The sequence below is a fragment of the Giraffa tippelskirchi genome, chromosome 7 (genome assembly GCF_054371585.1).
Source record: "Giraffa tippelskirchi isolate mGirTip1 chromosome 7, T2T-mGirTip1v1.2.pri, whole genome shotgun sequence".
NCBI lineage: Eukaryota > Metazoa > Chordata > Mammalia > Artiodactyla > Giraffidae > Giraffa > Giraffa tippelskirchi.
In genome coordinates, this window is record NC_137281.1 from 13,080,343 (window position 1) to 13,098,898 (window position 18,556).

At 52.4% G+C, this 18,556-nt stretch overlaps 1 protein-coding gene and 1 long non-coding RNA gene across 7 annotated transcripts in view; one reads left to right on the forward strand and one right to left on the reverse strand.

The window, feature by feature from the left end:
- Positions 1-434: 434 nt before the first annotated feature.
- Positions 435-7,252, reverse strand: LOC145515596 (uncharacterized). Its single transcript, XR_014060928.1, has 2 exons — positions 6,910-7,252; positions 435-1,119 (listed from the first exon to the last, which is right to left on the reverse strand). It is a non-coding gene; the product is annotated as an uncharacterized LOC145515596 (long non-coding RNA).
- AKT2 (AKT serine/threonine kinase 2) overlaps positions 6,987-18,556 on the forward strand; it is a 47,756-nt gene continuing 36,186 nt past the window's right edge. For all 6 annotated transcript variants that reach the window (XM_081516352.1, XM_081516353.1, XM_081516348.1 and 3 more), the window contains exon 1: positions 6,987-7,163. The gene's annotated coding sequence lies outside the window, so the exon portion shown is untranslated. The remainder of the gene's footprint in view (positions 7,164-18,556) is intronic.

The window sequence follows — 18,556 nt, forward strand, 5'->3', positions numbered from 1 at the left end:
TTTTCAGCTGCACCGAGGGGCATGTGGGATCTTAGTTCCTCGAACAGGGATTGAACCAGCACCCCCTGCATTGGAAGCCCAAAGTCTTAACCACTGGACCACCAGGGAAGTCCCCTTGTTTGGCCTTCTTAACGGTCTGTTATGATTAAGAGCTTGAGCTGTTTTGATTAAGAGCAACTGTGTGATCTTGGGCAAGTTACTCAACCTCTCTGAGCTTTAGTTGCCTCTTCACAAAGGTGAGAATAATAGTAGCATTTAATTGTGAGGACTAAATGAGTCAACTCATGTGAAGGGCTTAAACAGTGCCTGGCACAGTGTGGTTTTCTCATCTGTCTCTGAAACTGATGATTTTCAGGGAAGATTTTCAGCATCAGCATTAGCACCACCACCTAAAGAACCCTTTAATAACATTCTCATTGACTACAAAAAAGAGCTTTAGGGGTTACTCTTTATTTTATTTTGATTATAAATTTATAACAAAGTAGCAGGAATAGAACAAGTGCTTCCTATATACTCTTCAGCCAGATTTGCCAACTGTTTGCTCCATTCTCTCTTCTGCCCTCCCCATTGCCATAAGCGCATGACACGCGCGCGCGCGCACACACACACACACACACACACACACACACACACAGAGTGTGGTTTTGAACAATTTGAGAGTTCACTTGAACATCATGTCTCTTTACCTCACAATACTTCAGTGTGTATTTCCTAAGAACAAGAACATTTTCTTTCATAAGCACAGTACAGCTATCGAAACCAAGAAATTTAACAAGGATACAATGCTCTTCTAAACCCTAAACTAAACCCTAGTTCATATTCCCATTTCATGAATCGTCCCAGTAATGTTCGTTATTGCCATGTTTTTCCCCTGGCTCAGAATCCAGTTCCAATCACGTGTTGCGTTTAGGTGTCGTGTCAGAGTTTCCTTTCAAACAGTGAATGTTTCCATAACAGCCTTAAGGTCCAACTTTCTCCAGGAAGGCTTGATGCCTGCTAGACAGCTGGGTTCCGGCGGGGATGGCCAGCTCACGTGGTGCCATCTTGTGGCAGCAGCGTGAATAGCGTTTTATAAATAATCCTGTTGGGGTGCTGTGGGATGAGTCCCTTCCTGATGACCTAAAAAGAAATCCAGTGATATTCACATCATCTTAATTTTTCTTAATAATATGGGAAACAATGTTTTAAATACGTATGTAATTCAAATCCACATACTTTAATTAGCATTGAAAATGAGATTTCACCATCTCTCAAATCTGGACCCATGCAGGTAAAGTCCAGTGCTATGGGTAAAAGTGTGGTCTTGGCCTGAGACATCTTTGGGAATGGATCTGGGCGCCACAACATTCTGGCTACGTGGTATTTTTCCAGAGGCTTTCCCTCTCTGAACCTATGTTTACTTCTGCAAAATAGGCCTTACAGAGACTTCTAACCACAGGAACATATTCAGTTCATGGATATAGTTTCCAGCATGTGCCTGATATGAGATTTCTTCCATAAAGGTTAATGGATTATTATTATTTGTTCAAATATTTCTTGTGAGCAGACAAGCTCAGACCTGAAGTAAAATTCACCCCAGTACAGAGCTTTAAACTTCCTAATCAAAACCACATTTAGTCAACAAATATTTATTGATTCCCTGGGTCTCAACCAGTGTGCAGGCAATGTTCTAGACACTGGGAATACAGCCCAAGACAAAGCCTTTGCCCTCATGGGCAAGTTTATGTTCCAGTGTTGGGGGAAGACAGTTACAAAATTAAAAAAACCTTTTTCTTTTGTGTTAAGCGTTAGGTAGAGAATTCAAATATGCTGAAGAGAGACAGCATAGCTCTTTTGGATTCCGAGTGACCAGGGAAAGCCTCTCTCTCAAAGCCAGTGAGATTTGAACTGAGTTCTGAAAGACAGAAAGAAGTCAGTCCTGCAAAGATCAGGATCAGGGAGGGTGACCAGGTAAAGGAACAGCAGGTAAAAGGAACAGCAAGTGCAAAGGCCCTGAGGTGGGAACATGCTTGTCTTTTTGGTGGGGTAGAGAAAAGGTTAGCGTGTCTAGGATATGGTGGTCAAGGGTGAGAGAAGCTTGAGATCAAGATAGGCAGACAGCCAGGGGGAGCTCACACAGGTCTCTGAAGACAATGGTGAGGTCTTCAGCTTTTATTTCACACAGAATGAAAAGCTATGTGTGAGTCAGAGCAGATTGATAAGGCGTTCAGCCTTACTGAGAGTAGAGAAAGTTTCATCCCAAGGTCTGCACAAAAGCACATCTAGCCTCACCTCAAACGTTTGGGAAATCTCTGATGTGTTAAAAAGCTGAATGTCCGGACTTCCCTGGAGGTCCAGTGATGAAGGGTCTGCGCTTCCACTACCAGGGACTCGGGTTTGATCCCTGGTCAGGAAACTAAGATCCCACATGCTGTGTGGTGTGGTCAAAACAAACAAACAAACAAAGTTGAATGTGCATGGTTCATGGTATCTTCCATTAGAGTTTCTGAAGATAAAACATTTTATAAAAAAAGAAATTGGAACCAACATTTACAGAAGCCCTGAGGCTTATTAGTACTACTGCCGAACACTTAAAAGGACTCTAAAAGGATCTTTTCAACACAGTAGTGCCTAGGGTGGGGCTTAGTAACTTCTGGCTGAGGAGTCAAAGATATTATTTCAACATTTCTGTATAACATAGGAAAGTCTTTTAAATAAAAAACTTTTTTTTTTTTTAAACACTTCCAGACTTCTTTGAGAATCTGATCAATACTATGGACTTTCTCCTCTGAAAATGCTCTGCTTAGGATGAATAAAGGGGGGAATCTTAAGTCTTCCTGCTTGTATCCCCTGATTAGTCATGTAGCAGGAGGGTACACCTGCCAATGGCCATCTCCATCACTGCCAAGCATAGACCCCCCCTCCCCCCAGATCTTATGGGGTGGAGTGGAAGCCACCCCATCTGGGGCTACCAGGAGGTTCTTTTTTAAAAAATATTTATTTTTTGGGCTGTGCACTGTATCACGCAGGATCTTTTGTTTCAGTGTATGGACTCTCTAGTTGCGGTGTGCAGGCTCAGTTGTTGCAGCGCGTGGCGGGCTTCGTTACCCCACGGCATGCAGGATCTTAGTTCCTGGACCAGGGATTGAACCCACGTCCCCTACATTGGAAGGCAGATTCTTAACCACTGACCACCAGGGACGTCCCTACCAGGAGGTTCTTTATGGCTGGCCCAGGCAGCTTACCCATCTGAAACCCAATCTCTGAGAAGGGTTGAAATGGACTTGAGGGACTGAGTTCTACTCTCTGGGGACAGAAGGGGATTTTGAGGAGATGCCTTCTTCATCCCTCAGGGCAAGATTCTTCATCATTTTTTCTGAATCAATAGGCCTTTGAGCAGGCTTCAGATGAGACACTCCAGGACCTTCTCCCCAGAAAAGTTGCCTGTGCAGCCCGTATTTATAGTCATAGGCGGGAAGTTTACAGAGTAGATTAGAGGGTAGAGAACAATTTGGGGTTTTAGGAAATTTTCTCCTCAATCACCCTTGATGTGGAAATTGAGAGACTGAGGCCCTCAAACAGTAATTAAGTGGTTTGCTAAAGCTACACAAGGGACAGAAGTAGGCCATTACTTTCCATTTTTCATGAGTTCAAAGCACAGGCTCTTGTATCAGACTGCCTGGGTTCAAATCCCACCTTCACCCCTAACTTGTCCTGGGACCTTGAGCAAACCCATGGTGCTTAACCTCCAAGACTTTGTTGACAGCAACAGGATAGCATTGGGGGGGACTGTGTCAAGAACAAAACCCGGGGGACGTCCCTGGTGGTCCAGTGGCTAAGACTCTGTGCTCCCAATTCAGGGAGCCCGGGTTCCATCCCTGGTCAGGGAACTAGATCCCACATGCCGCAACTAAGAGTTTGCATGCCCCGAGAAAAATGGAAGATCTGAGTGCTGCAACAGACCCAGCGTAGCTGAATAAATAAATAAATTTAAAAAGACCCCCCCCCCCCCCCCAGAACATAGCCTGTAACGACTGCTAAGTAAGTTCTATTGCTACTGTTTTGCAATGAGGAAAGACAGGCTCAGAGAAGTGAAGGGATTCTGGCAAGGACACAGGAGAAGCATGATTGGAACTAGGGCCTGTCTATTTCCAAAGCCAATGCGTATTATTCACCCCCAGACTAGTTTGTTTCAAACTGCAAGGCACAAGCCAATAGTGGGTCAGAAAATCAGTTCAGCAGGGTCTCAAATGGCACTGAAAACAAAAATTAAATACCAGAGTGCATCATAAGTGCGTGCTTGCTCAGTCGTGTCCACTCTTTGTGACCTCATGGACTGTGGCCCACCAGGCTCCTCCGTCCATGGGATTTTCCAGGCAAGAATACCGAAGTGAGTTGCCATTTCCTCCTCCAGGGGATCTTCCCCACCCAGGGATCGAACCCATGTTCCCTGTGTTTCCTGCATTGCAGGCAGATTGTTTACTGCTTGAGCCATTGGGGAAGCTCTAGAGTGGATCATGCATAAGGGTAAATAGTATTTGGTGACAGTTTGTTTCATGAGATTATAAGTATACACCTTTGTGTACTAGGGTTTCTTTGGCTGTACCATGACTTGCAGGATCTTAGTTCCCCAAAAAGGGATTGAACTTGCGCTTCAGTAGTCAAAGCACTGAATCCTAACCACTGGACCCCCAGGGAATTCCTACCAGGTATTAAAATAGTTTGAAAGGCATTACCCTTGACTACTGGGCATCCCAAGGGGCACTAATGGAAAAGAACCAGCCTACCAATGCAAGAGATGCAAGAAACTTGGGTTTGATCCCTGGGTTGGGAAGATCCCCTGGAGGAGGGCATGGCAACCCACTCCAGTATTCTTGCCTGAAGAATCCCAAGGACAGAGGAGCCTGGCAGGGTATAGCCCATGGGGTCCCAAAGAGTTGGATGCCGCTGACCAGACACACACACACCCTTGACTACTAGTGCCCCAACAAGTTCAGACACAAGCAAATGGGAGCTTTCAGGAAGGTCTCTGGGCATTGTGATCCACCCTGTGTCCCAGGAGGGATGGGATTCGGGTTAATCCAGGAAGACTTAGAGGTAGGGGAATGGGCTATGCACTGTTCATCACGGAGAGGAGTAAAGAGGGTAGGCCACAGCAGCCTTGAGCCTAGAGCAGAGCAGAAGAGCTACTTAAAAAAAAATTTTTTTCTAATGTATTAGCTTTTTCTTTTTAAAAATCTTTATGTATTTATTTGGCCCTGTTGGGTCTTCCTTGTGGCATGTGGGATCTTGGACCTTCCCTTCCAAGACTCAGGCTCTTCATTTTGGCCTGTGGGCTTCTCTCTAGCTGTGGCATGCCAGCTTAGTTGTTTCACGGCAGTTGGAATCTTAGTTCCCAGACCAGAGACTGAACCTGAGTCCCCTGCATTGGAAAGTGGATTCTCAACCACTTCCTGTCCAGGGAAATCCCAGGACTACTTCTTGAAACAAATACTCCTCAAGAGCCCATTCTGTGCCAGGCCCTTTGCTGGCAGTGTTAGGTACACAGTGATGACTAAGACAGTCCTAGACTTCTCCCTCCTGGGGCCTTCTGGGCAGTGGAGGAGACAGGTCTGTTACTACACAGTGAGAGACTGAAACGGTCAGGGTGTGATGGGGAAAGGCCAGGAATTAGGAGGAACACAGAGCAGCAAGTTCCAAGCTGGAGACCCATTAGCAAGGGCTGGTTCCAGCATTCGGTTTACCTCTGGGGAAGCTGGGGCTTCCCAGGAGGCGTGGTGATAAAGAATCCACCTGCCAATGCAGGAGGCTCAGAAGACACAGGTTCCATTCCTGGAGTAGGGAACAGCAATCCACTCCAGTATTCTTGCCTAGGAAATCCCATGGACAGAGGAGCCTGGTGGGCTACAGTCCATGGGGTCACAAACAGTCAGTCACGACTGAACACACACACACACGAGGTCACAAAGAAACACGACTGAATACACACACACACACACTTGAGCAGGACTTCGCCTGAAACACTCTCGCAGACTTAGGTAGACCCAGGATTTTTCAACTCCCAACCAGACTTTCTAGAAGTATGCACTAACCAATGCATACTTGCGAAGCTATGTGGCATTACTGGAACCCAAATTCAGAAGGTAGGAAGCCCCACCCAATCTATGAGAGAGCAGGGACCGGGGTGCCAGATGTGTCACGGCTGTCTACTACTCTAGTTAATAAAAGGGCCAGGATCTGTGCAGTTTTATTTTTATAGGGCGACTTTAACGCCTCTGGAGGCCCAAGTTACCCCGTAAAAAAGTTACATTCCCATATTTCATTGAATGTATATGATGGGCAGACAGGATTAATATTTTGGAGTCATAGCGTGTCTTAATTGATATAAACCGTTCTGTTTACGTAAAATAGTCCAGTAGCCCAGTGACGCAACTATGATTGTTTCCATTTAGCATCTGTGGCTACTGAGGCACAGAAAACGGTCAAGCCTTCTGCCCACAGCCACCAGCAAGGAAATGCAAAGCTGGGTTTGTGCGGCTTCAGAGCCTGTCCTCAACCACGAGGGGATGTACTGAAAAGGAAACCCTGCCTAACGCCCGCTCCCGGGCTCTTTAAGAGCTTAGGAACCTGGAGTAAAGACCAGGAAGGAGTAAAGCGAGATCAAAGCGTATGTAAATAAGGACCAGGGTATGCCGGGCAATATCACAGCGGCCTGCCAGCCTCTAGGGACACCAGGCGTCAGAGTCCTACTGAGCCTGCGCAATTCTTTTTTTTTTTTTCCCCCGTCTGGCGCCTGCGCGAGGCACATCCCAGGCCCACGCCGGCTCAAGCTTGCCGACTGTGCGCAGGCGTCCTTCTCTTGAACTGCCACCTCCGCCACCTTGCGCTTGCGCCTTAGCGCTCTTCGGGGTCCCTCGCTCCCTGACTTACGTCAGTTCCTGTTTGTGGCGGGAGAAGGCGGTATTTCCGTCCAGAGGGTGGGAGGGGGCGGTAAGCGGGGGCTGGGGGGAGGGGGCGGGGGGGGCCGCGCCGCGCGAGCCGTTGGGCCTGGCTCCGCGAAGGCGTTGCCACCGCTGCCGCCGCCGCCGCCGCCTCCAGGAAACGTAAGGAGCGGGATCAAGCGCAGCGTGGCGATGGGCAGGAGGAGAACCCCGCCTGCGAGGCTGGGCGGCCGACGGTGACAGGTGAGTGCGCCAGCGCGTGTCCCCGAGCGCGCCCCCCCCCGCGATGGTCGCGTCCGGACCCCCCCCACCGCCCCCCGCAAAGCCGCACTGGGCCGTACCACCGGCGTCCGCCGGGCGGGGACCGTGGTCTTTAAGCACCCCCCCCTTTCCGGGACGGAGTGGGGGTGGCCGCGCGGGGGCGGTGGGACTGGCCCTGAGGGGGCGGGGGCGGCAGGTTGTACCACTGAGGCAGCAGGGGGCGCACATCAAAGAGCGGGGACCGACCCTCTGGAAGGCTGGGGGCCGCAGACCCCCGGCGTCTGCGGGCTGGGCGTTGAGCTAGTGGGCCGGGAGGGACGGCGCGCTGGGCGAGCGAGTGCGGAGCCTTGGAGGGGGCGCGCCTCACCCGGTGGAGGGGGCTGTACCTATTCGGGGCTGTGGGAACGGTTCCTAGAGCGTGTTTGGAGAGGTGGGGGCTTCTGGGGAGGGGTCCTGTACCAAGTGTGGCCGGGGCAGCGCCCTCTGGGTTGTACTACTGAGGTCCCGGGGCGGAGGCAGGGGGAAGCCATCCTTAGAAGTAGAAGAGCCACGCCGTATCAGAGGAGGAGAGCTGGGATGTTTGTGATCTTGAGGGACCAAGCGGGGCGGGAAGCCGGGCTCGAGGGGTGTTTTAGGGGACCATTGTGGGAGCCTTGTAATGCCGAACGATGAGGAAGGGGTTCTGCCTCCTGTGTTTGGTGGGTGGAGCTTGGGGTTTACACTGAGTTGGAGGGGGAATCACTTTTATTGAACTTCTTGTTGACTTTCGGGGGAACTGGATGGTCAGTGGGGCTGCTCTCTACCCTAGAACCTTTGCATATTATTAAACCATATTTTGAGGTGTGTGGGACACCTGTGGCAAATTCTTGCCTTGGTTTTAGCTGGGGCGTGGAGTGGGGCGGGGGAGACGTCTTAGAAGGCACTTGTTTTCTGAGCTTTCGGCTCCATATTAGGGAGGGGAAGGGTTATGAAGTTTGGATTTGAGGACCTGTGCCCCTGGACCTGCTTAAGATTTGGGAGGAAGGAGTGTTTTGAGGGCCACTTCTCCCCAAAGGCAGAGTGGCTGGGGACGTCTTTATCCTTGGGATTCTGAGCACCCTTTTCCTTGCATTTGGAAGCCACTTGGGCTCAGCAAGAGTCCTAGGCGTCATTAGGCCCTCCATGTTTGCCTTTGAACCTTGTTTACTCTACTTCTCTCAGAGAAAACATCCATCAGGACCTCTGGGCTGATAGTGGTTGGTGGTGGGTGCTGGTATCCTGGCCAGAAGGCCAGACACATGGTTGTGTCTCCTTGGTTAGCAGTCCTGCCGCCCATCATGTTTACGCTCCCCAGCAGGCGATTAACAGTTGGCTTCACCATTAGGCGGCAGCGAGGCTGAGCGCTGTTTTCCCAGCTGTTCTTCTCTCCATAGGCCAAGGGGACTTGGGTGGGGGTGCCGCAGCCCACACTGACCCAGGGAGGAAGGCTGCTCTGAAGGACTGGGGGCAGCTACCCCACGAATCTGGTTTCTCACTGTGGTTGCTGAGTGGGAGCTTGGAGCAGCTCGCCCGGGTGGTGAGGCCACTGCCTCTGCTCCTCAGGCCAGCCTGTGACCTTGGCTTGCTCCATAACCTTTGCCCTGGGTCTGGAGTTGCTGGAGGGCTGGCCGTAATCCCTCATTGACCCAGCCAGTGTGGGCTGGCGATGTGGTCGAAGCGGGCAGACAGTTGCTCTTGTCCACACAATCAGCTTCCAAGCTGACTGGCTTCCATGGGTTGTGGTTGCTGGAGAGAATGGTCCCTGAGCCTCTGTGAGGCCATGGTGGCTGCTGTGTAGAATTTCTCTGCGCTAGGGGTTTCTTCCTTTGGTCTACTAACGTTTAGAGGGTTTGCCTAATGGGATTAACAGCAGTAGTCAAAACAATAATCATGAGGTCAGTGCCTATTTATTGAGTGCATTCTGTGTGCCATACACAGTTTAGAATGCTTCACAAGGGTTAACTTACAGGATACTCACATCCTAGAACTTTGTGTTCTATTGTCACGATCGCCATTTTAGAAGGGGAAACTGAGGCACGGAGTAGCTAATCGGTTCCAGAGTTCATAAATTTTATTGAACACTCAGCCTGTCAGGCACATGACAGGCTGTTCACGCACATGACCTTATTCAAACTTCCAAACACACCCATGGGGTAGGTGCGTTCTTCCCGTCTTATACACTCCTATGAGCTAGGCAGCAGTGTGATACCCATTTTACAGGTGAGGAAACTGAGACCCTTGCTACAAAGTGAAATGATTTGCTCAACATCTCAAAGCTGGAAGTGGTAGAGCTGGGAAGTGCACCCCTGGCCTAGTTTGGCCTCAGAGTGAGCCTCTTGCCAGTGTGTAACTGGAACAGTGGTTTTGTTGAACCCAGAGGTGGATGTGGTGTTTCTGTCCATTTTTCAGATTCAGAAGATTGGGGCTTGGAGGAGGAATTGCTTTGTCCCAAGTCTGTCAGACGCTTGGGGGCTAGCCTGGGGTTTGAACGAATTCTTCGCTCACTAGGTCCCGAAGCTTGTGGTGGAGTGGGGGGGGGGGCTCAGTCACCTCAGGCCTCCAGCCAGCTGCACCCTTGTGTGTTTTCTTCCCCTCAGCCGTGGGGCCTAAGACTGCCTCGAGCACCTCTGCCGGCAGCCAGCCCAGCAGTTTCGGGGCTTGCAGGTAAAACTTGGTCCTTCCTCAGAGTTGAGCCAGGGCATCTTTTAACTGGGGGGAGACTGTCTGCTGGGAGCCGGGAGGGAACAAGCAGGAGAGACATGACACAGCTACCAGGGGACCTGTGTGTGAGGTCCCTGCACAAGGATGGCGTGGTGGGCACACGTGCATGTTCTAGTGCTTTCACCTTCTGGTTGTGTGACCTTGGGCCACAGTGTTCACCTCTACGCAATGGCTTAGAGCAGCATCCACCTCAGGCCTTTGTGAGGATCACATCAGTTAATCCAAGAGAAGCTTCTTGAACCGTGCGTGGCACTGCATAAATGCTCCGGTGGCAGTCTGAGGGTATCTGTCCTTCCCCACCTCACCACCCTCAGCCCTCTCAGGCATTGTCCTGGAATTCAGTCCCCCGGCCTGGCCCAGCCAGAATCGAGTCTGGTGTCCTGATTTGTAACCTCTGTGAAGAGCTATATTGAAGTGCTTCAGAGCATCGGGTTCCAGTCCAGCCTTACCCCTTGCTGCCTGTATGACTGGGAGCAAGTCCTCAGACTTCCTGGGCTCATTTCATCACTTGTGTCATGGGATGATTCCCTCCTCATAGGTGGTTGTGAAGATTAAACAGGTTAATTTGTGGAAGGCACTTGTAACCATGCAAGTATTACAGTGAGCCTGCAGCAAACGTTTTCTGTTCGCAGTATTTAAGAATAGTGCTAGACACACAGTGAACCCTCAGGAGATCTTAACAATTCTTATTTTTTTCTGCTAGGATTTTGCAGGTCCTTCCCAGGTTACAGAGGCCTGTCAGGTAACCCCAGGAGGAGGGCAGGGCTGAAATTAGCATCTCCATTTTCCAGATGAGGAAACGGAGGTTCTGGAGGATTAAGGGGTAGGGCATATACTGTGAGAGACTGGCACATGCATCCCCCAGGTCCCTGCTCTCTTCCACCGTTGCTTCCCGGAGCCCCACCGAGGCCGAAATTCTAGCTCCTCTCCAGATAATCAGGCTCTGTGGAAACCCTTTTCCTGTGTGTGCTTTCATTGACTCTCCACCATAGCTCCCAGGAGTGCTGGTAACCGCCTCGACCCAGGTGAGAACAGTCCCTTTGAAGGCTGAGAGGCACAAGGGCAGTCTCCAACCCAGAAGGTAGCAGAAGTGCCTGTGGGAGTCAGGGGCCAGGCTGCCTTGTGGGCCGAGGCGGGAAGCGTGGCGATGATCCTGAAGGCATTGCTGAGCGAAACGAGAGGTTTTCCTTGATCCACCAGCATTTATCGAACACCTGTTCTGTGCCTGGCATTTCTTCAGGTGCCAGGGATACAGAGGGGCACTTGATGAAGGCTCTGCCTCTGTAGAGCTAAGAGAAATAAACCTTGAACTTGGTGCATAAACAAGGGGCAGATTCAGGGGAGGGGCTCGGCAGTTAAAATCAGGTGTGACGGGCTGCCAGGAAGGCCTCTGAGCGGATCCCAGATTGGCAAGGTGACCTGAGGAGAAGGAACAGCCTGGGGGTGTCGGGAACCACAGTGCAGAAGTTGCAGGAAGGACGGGGCTTGGTGAGGTGCAGGTAGGCTGCACAGAGGCCTAGGTGGCCGTGCAGGGGGGCAGCCAGGCCAGGGGCTGAGGGCAGGCAGGGTCACTTGGAGCCTCGCAGACCGTCTTGAGAAGCGGCTTGGGCAGACTTAGGGTGTTAGAAGATGCCTTTTGCCATCTGAGAGGTTCTCAGGCTTCTCCCTGGGGCGGGGATAGACTTTGGAGCAGGTCAGGGAGTTTCACAGGCCTCCCACTTCCCCCTTGAGTAGAATCTCTGCTAGAGAAAGAGCAAAGACCTTGATGGTCACCGCCTCCTCTGTGGTTTTCACACTGTGTTCCCCAGGGCCCATAGCTGTTCCCTTTAAGGGACACGGGGGAGGCTCAGTAGGCTGATCTGCACACCCCTCCCCAGCCCAGCAGCTGGGCTAATACAAACAACAGCACAGAACAACAGTAATGCCTGATAAAAACTATACCTGCTGGTTCTGCCTTCCACTCAGCTTATGTGCCTGAGGGCCTGCAGCATTCCTGGCACTGCTCTAGAACTTGGATGACGGGGCCTTCCTTCTAGTGGAGGCAGGTTCGCAGCAAGCAAGCCAATGATAGGAATCAGGTTGTGATTAATGTTTCAAATTAATCAACTTCCCAAGAGCTCTCAGTGGAATGAATGGAGCTCAGGGGAAAGAGGGAGTGGGGACCTAATGTTTTAGCTGGAGTGATCTGAGAAGGCCTCCCAGGGGAGGTGACGTGTAGGTAGGAGTGGTGTGCAGTGAAGAGGCATGGGAGGACGTGCATGAGTGAAGACCCCTCAGACCGAGAAGGAATTGGCTCTGGTTCCTACCTGCCTTGGACTTCCTTGGTGGCTCAGATGGTAAAACGTCTGCCTACAATACGGGAGACCTGGGTTTAATCCCTGGGTCGGGAAGATCTGGAGAGGGAAATGGCAACCCACTCCAGTTCTCTTGCCTGGAAAATCCCATGGATGGAGGAGCCTGGTAGGCTACAGTCCATGGGGTCGCGAAGAGTTGGACACGACTGAGCGACTTCACTTTCCCACCTCCCAGGAGTGAAAACTGAGGCCTGGAGAGCCCCGGTAACCTGTGCTGGTTCCTCCAACACTGACAGACTTTGTTTTTGGGCAGAGTGGCTCCCGAGGCCCTCCTCGCCCCCAGCCCAGGAAAGTGCTTGATAATCAGGGATGAGGGCAACCTCTAACCCCACACATGAGCCTGGAATTTAAGGGTTAGCGTGGTAAGCAGGAGCCTGGCTCTTCCCAGGCTCTGTCTGGAGTGTCTTCCTGGAAGGAGCAGAGCCCCTCAGAGCAGACATCCGTGGGCCTCCAGAAACCCCTTGGGAAGGGGGATTGGAAGGGAGCATCTTTGGCAGTTGATCTCCAAGCCTCCAGGGATTCCAGGGACACCCACCCCTCCCTAGGCCTCTCTTCAGCTTCCCAAGAGCTCTCAGTGAAAGACTGTCAGCCACCAGGCCTCTGGGCTGCACGGTGGGGCGGTTCCGTGGCAGGCTCCTCTGGACAACCAGCCAAGCAGCAAGAGGCCCAGCTTGGGGAGATGGCCCTGGGAGCAGGACCAGGAGGGAGGGAGCGAGGGAGCTGGGGTAGGAGCTCAGCCTGGCCTCCAGCTCAGCACCCCCCGGCGCCCGCCCACATCAGGGCCTGGCTGCCCTGGGTGCCGGAACAGGGAACAGTGAGCCGGGCTGGCCAGGGGAGCCTGCATGTCAGAGGTTCCCGCAGGAAGTTCCCGCAGGAAGTTCCTCAGGCCCAGCTGTCCTGCCCAGGAAGCGCTTCCACAGATGTTGTTTCTATGGGTGAGGCCAGAAATCCAAGGCTGCCTTGCTTTGCCACCTTGTGGGCCCTTTTCCGAACGGGCTGAGGTGCCTGCCACTCCCTCGCCACCCCCCCACCCCGCCGCCCGGCCTTTCCAGCCTAGTCTCAAGGTGTTCATCATCTGTGGGTCATTGTGTAGGAGTTCGGGCTGGGGGCAGCCAACCTGGGTGTGAACCCTGCTCCTGGCTCCTCTCTCGGTTGCCTTGTAGCTCTGGGGGCCTCATTTCATCTCTCTGAAAGGGGGCTGTCCCTTCCGAGAGGCTCTGGAGGGAGAGTTCATGGAGCTAGCATGTCAGAGTACATGGCATGGGTGTCTAGAGAAGGTGCTTGGCAGATCTGAGCTGCTGTTGCTGGAGATTGTCGGGCTGGGCACCTGGGAGTGGAGAAGGGGCTCTGGATGCATCCAGCCTGGGCTTGGGGGTTGGCAGGGAAGGGGTGGCAGGCCAGTCAGCTGAGGCTTCTGCTGGGGAGGGGGCATGCCCATCACCCAGCAGACGCTCTGAGCACTCTGCGCCTGCTCCCTCAGACACACAGCAGCCTGTGAGGTAGGCAGCAGTCCCCCCAATTTGTGGATGGGAAATTGAGGTGCACAGTGCTGCATAGAATGCCGTGTGGTTGTTGAGAACTGGCAGAGCGGGCTCTCCCTGCCAGGCACTGCTCCCCAGCACAGCCTGAGAGCTTAGGGCAGGTCTTCTCCCCAGATGAAGGCTTGGAAGGTTATCAGCTTTACCCAAAGTTAAAGTTTTAGTAGGTGACAGATATGAAATTTGAATCTAGCTCTATCTGGGGTCAAGTCTGCCTTTTTAAGATTGGCTCTTCTGCTTCTGATCAACGCCACGGCCATTGTTTCTGGGATTGCTACTGTTGTTCTAATGATCTTTTTTTTTTTGCTTTCTTTCCTTCTAGACAGAGCTGGCACAAAGCAAGTCTCAGTTGTCCTGGAAATGACTGAGTTAGATCCATACAATGTCTGCTTGGGAGATGGCATGTGGCTGCCTGTCTCTATCCGCTATGGCCCGTGGAGTCTTGACCTTGGCCAGCCCCATCCTTTCCTTGACAGAGGCCAGGGGGAAGGGGTGAGGGGGTTCCCTACCCCCTGCCTTGGAGTCTGATTCCTGAATGGCTTCCGGAGCCAGCCCTTGGCTGTGTGTGGTTGTTTGTGGATTCCCTTCTCTCACCAGATTATCTCACTTTGTGGCCCATATAGTTCTGGATGCCAGAGGGCAACACCTGGTTTAGAGGAGGATGCAGAGAGGGAGTGTTTGCCCTGCTAGTGCCCTGAGGAAGGGAGCAGAGATCTAGCTGGCCTTGGTGGGAAGGGCCTTGGGGAGATCTCCTGAGGTGAGGCATTCAGGCCACGAGGTGAATTGCCGGAAGAAATGGGCCAGGCAGGGTCGAGTGTGGGTAAAGGCCCTGAGGTGGGAGATCCCTTGATGTGGTGGTGACCCTGAGAGTAGGCCACTGTGCTGGAGCTGGGAGAGGAGGAGAGGAGGGTGGCAGACCAGGTCATTTGGCCAGGCCTGGGGTTCCCTAGGGTCATGCTTCTCAAATGGGAGTCCAAAGAGCTAGTTGGGGGGGGTGACAGTGCGGGGTGCTGAGCTTGTCTTTTGGGGTAGTGTCTGCAAGTTGTCTGCTTTTTTTAGCTGTGTGTTTTCATTTAAATGGTAGTTTTGAAACGTTAATATGGGCATGTCATGAATCATCTGGGTGAGTCCTTTTAACCTGCTAGTGACAGTATTAACATAGCTGCCACTTCCACCATAGCTCTGGCTAACTGAGGCTCAGGCTGGCCTTGACTTAGAAGAGTTAGCCTTGGTGTAATTGCTGTCTGTCTTCCAGAGCACTGGCCTCACTGTCAGCTGTGCTTGTAGCATGTCTCATGGGGTCCCCACGACAACTCTGGGTTGTCAAAAAAGGCATCTTTTGAAATAACAAAATAAATGCCTGGTCAGGTTGGTGTTAGGATCCAGTTTTGTAGACGAGAATGCTGACGTTCGGAGAAGCGTCCCTCGCAGCCTGGAAGTGGTGGTCAGGATTTGAATCGAACAGGGGCAGGTGTGGGTGTGGGTCTCACTCTGGGGTGAGTGGGTCAGGGTCAGGGCCGGGGAGTGACGGTGTAGTGTGGGAGTGGCTCCTCGGCAGGCCGGGATGATCCAGCCCTGGGCCGCTGAGCACCCGTGGTACTTGGCTCACCCCCACCCGCACCCCTGCCTTCAGGCTCCTGGTGCCTCATTGACAGAGGTTCTGTAGAGCTGCACCTCCACTGTGCTAGCCACTGGCCATGAGGGGCTATTTAAATTTTAAGTAGTTACAATTAAAGTGAAAATTTAGTTCTTCAGTTGGACTAGCCCTAGTAGCCCCGCTTGCATCATTACAGAAAATTCTCTTGTCTGCATCCACCTGCCGTTACGGTCTTGGGCATGCGGTTTATTCTCACTGGGTCTCAGTTTCTTCTTCAGAAGAATGGGTAGTCATAGCATCTACTTCACAGGGTTGCTGCGGGCAGGATTGTCATACCCATCCAGGCTTGGCCCACTGTGAGCACTCAGTAAATGTGCTCACAGGCCCTGGTCAGGACCCTGTGTCTTTGCTCCAAGGTGCCCTAGGGATGAGGTGGGGGCTCACACCACCAACACCCCTCTGATCTCGTGGCTGGGGAGGCAGGCAGATGGTGGCGATGTGGAGCAATGTCTGCTGTGAGGGAGGAGCCCCTCAGCCAGACTGTAAGGGCTGTGTGTGTGTGTGTGTGTGTGTGTGTGTGTGTGTGCGCGCGCGCGCGCGCGCGTACAGACATGCTTGTGTATGCTGGGAAGCCCAGTTCTGCAGGGCATCAAGGGTGGTAAGGGAGGGCTGGCTGGGGTGGGATGGGGCTCGATTTCTTGGGACTGAGGGAAGAGGGAGGTGGAAGAGGCTCAGGCTGGGACACTGTGATCCCATCTTGTCAGCCGTGTCCTGCTTACAGCCTCGTGGCCTCAGTTTTCCCATCTGTGAGGTATGGGTCCTTTAGTCCCCAAGGGAACCAGGTGCTGGGAGTCTCAGGCCAGTGCATAGTGCTTCTCCTGGGGACAGCTCTTGCCTCGCTGGGGCCAGGGGTTCCATACACTGCTCCCTCTTCAAGCTGGCAGTTCCCATCTCTCCCCAGGAAATAACCACAGCCCATTGTTGTCGTTTTTTTTTTTGCCATGCCACGTGGTACCTGAGACTTAGTTCTCCGACCAGGGATTGAACCCGGACCCCTGCAGTGAGAGCCCCGAGTCCTAACCACTGTCCTGCTAGGGAATTCCTAGCCACAGCCCGTGTAGTGGCCTCCCAGGCCTTGCCCAGCCAGGTCCCCAGCTTTCTCTGTAGCCACGTGGTGCCTTGCTTCCCACCCCGCACCTCCTGACTGTGTCTCACAGAGTCCACACCTTCGTGCCATTCTCCCTCGGCCTGGACTGCCCTCCCCTCGGTCTCCATGAAGCTTCCACATCTCTTTCAGATTTCCACTCAGATTGCACTGTGTCAGTGAGCCCTGCTCTGACCACCGTTTACAAAATCGGAAACCCTCGCCCTGTTCCCACACACCTAGTCCTCTGTATGCCTTTCTCCACAGCATTTGTCAAATCCTGATGTACTGTATAGCTCACCTGTTTATTTAACTTGCTTGTGTTTTAATGCCTGTCCACTCTCCCCCGCCCTCCCCCCTGTAAATTCCCCCGGGGCAGGGAGTGCTGTTTTGGTCAGTGCCGCCTTGCCGGTGACCAGAGCAGTGCTGACACAGCACAGGCGCCATATTTGTGGAATGAGTGGAGGCAGGATTTTTTGTTTCACCTTCACTTGGCAGAACTCGGAGCTCCAAATCTGTGGTTCTGTTTGCCACCCCCATCCTGAATTAATGAAAGCTCTGGGCCTGGCCCTGGCTGGGTGAGGTTGGGGACACAGTGCGGATCGGGTCCGACCCTGTCTCTGCCTCGCGGAGCTCTTAGTCTTGGCGGGGAGGCACTGTTAACAGAGACTTATACGAGTGACTGAGCACAGTAGAGGTAAGTGCTGTGAGGAGACAGGAAAGCTGAGCTCTGAAGGCCTGTGACTCATGGGCCGGGAGCAGTCAGGACAGGCTTCCCTGAGGAAACGAGGGTTTAGCATGTGAAGATGGGTAAGCACTGTGTCTGATAGGGGAACTAGCATGTGCAAAGGCCCTGGGGTGGAGGGAGGGAGAGAGCAAGGAGTAAAGGGGAAAGTTGATGGGGGGAGCATACTGACCAGTGAGGCTGGAGAACAGGCAGGGACTTCCTCTAGTGGGCCCTTGCGGCCTTCATAAGGGTCTGTGATGTGATCCCAGAGCTGAGCTGAGTTTGAGGGTCCCTCTGGCTGCAGATGGTGACTGCAGCCATGAAATTAAAAGACGCTTGCTCCTTGGAAGAAAAGCTATGACCAACCTAGACAGCATATTAAAAAGCAGAGACATTATTTTGCCAACAAAGGTCCGTTTAGTCAAAGCTATGGTTTTTCCAGTAGTCATGTATGGATGTGAGAGCTGGACTGTAAAGAAAGCTGAGCACCGAAGAATTGTTGCCTTTGAACTGTGGTGTTGGAGAAGACTCTTGAGAGTCCCTTGGACTGCAAGGAGATCCAACCAGTCCATCCTCAAGGAAATCAGTCCTGAATATTCATTGGAAGGACTGATGCTGAAGCTGAAACTCCAATACTTTGGCCACCTGATGGCAAGAACTGACTCATTTGAAAAGACCCTGATGCTGGGAAAGATTGAAGGCGGGAGGAGAAGGGGACAACAGAGGATGAGATGGTTGGATGGCATCACCAACTCAATGGACATGAGTTTGAGTAAACTCTTGGAGTCCATAGGGTCGCAGAGTCAGACACAACTGAGTGACTGAACTGAACTGTCTGCAGCATGGTGCTCTCAGCGTGTTTTGGGTCTATGGCCAGGCAGACTCAAACATTTGACATGATTTCTGTGGGTGCTCTAAGGCTCAGGTTGGTAGGGAGCAGAAGGAAGCCTGCTCTGTGCTTATTCTTGTCCCAGTGTTGTTTGCAGCCCACCCCCATCTTCATCCTGTCTTCAGTCCTACCTGCTCTGAGTAGACAGATGGGGCAGTTGCGGGGAGCGTGTGGTGATCAAGAGAGAAAGAGCTGTCTTCAGTGCCGCCTGCTCACCAAGGAGGCAGTGTAGGTAGAAGTTCATGGTCCAGAAGCATGTTGTGTCCCTGTGTCTCTGCCTTCAGGGGAAAGGATGACAGGTGACAGGTGTTGTGCAGTCGCTGTCTCGGGCGCTGTTTGAAGGACCTCACGTGGATGAACTCATTTAATCCTCACAGCAACCTTGGA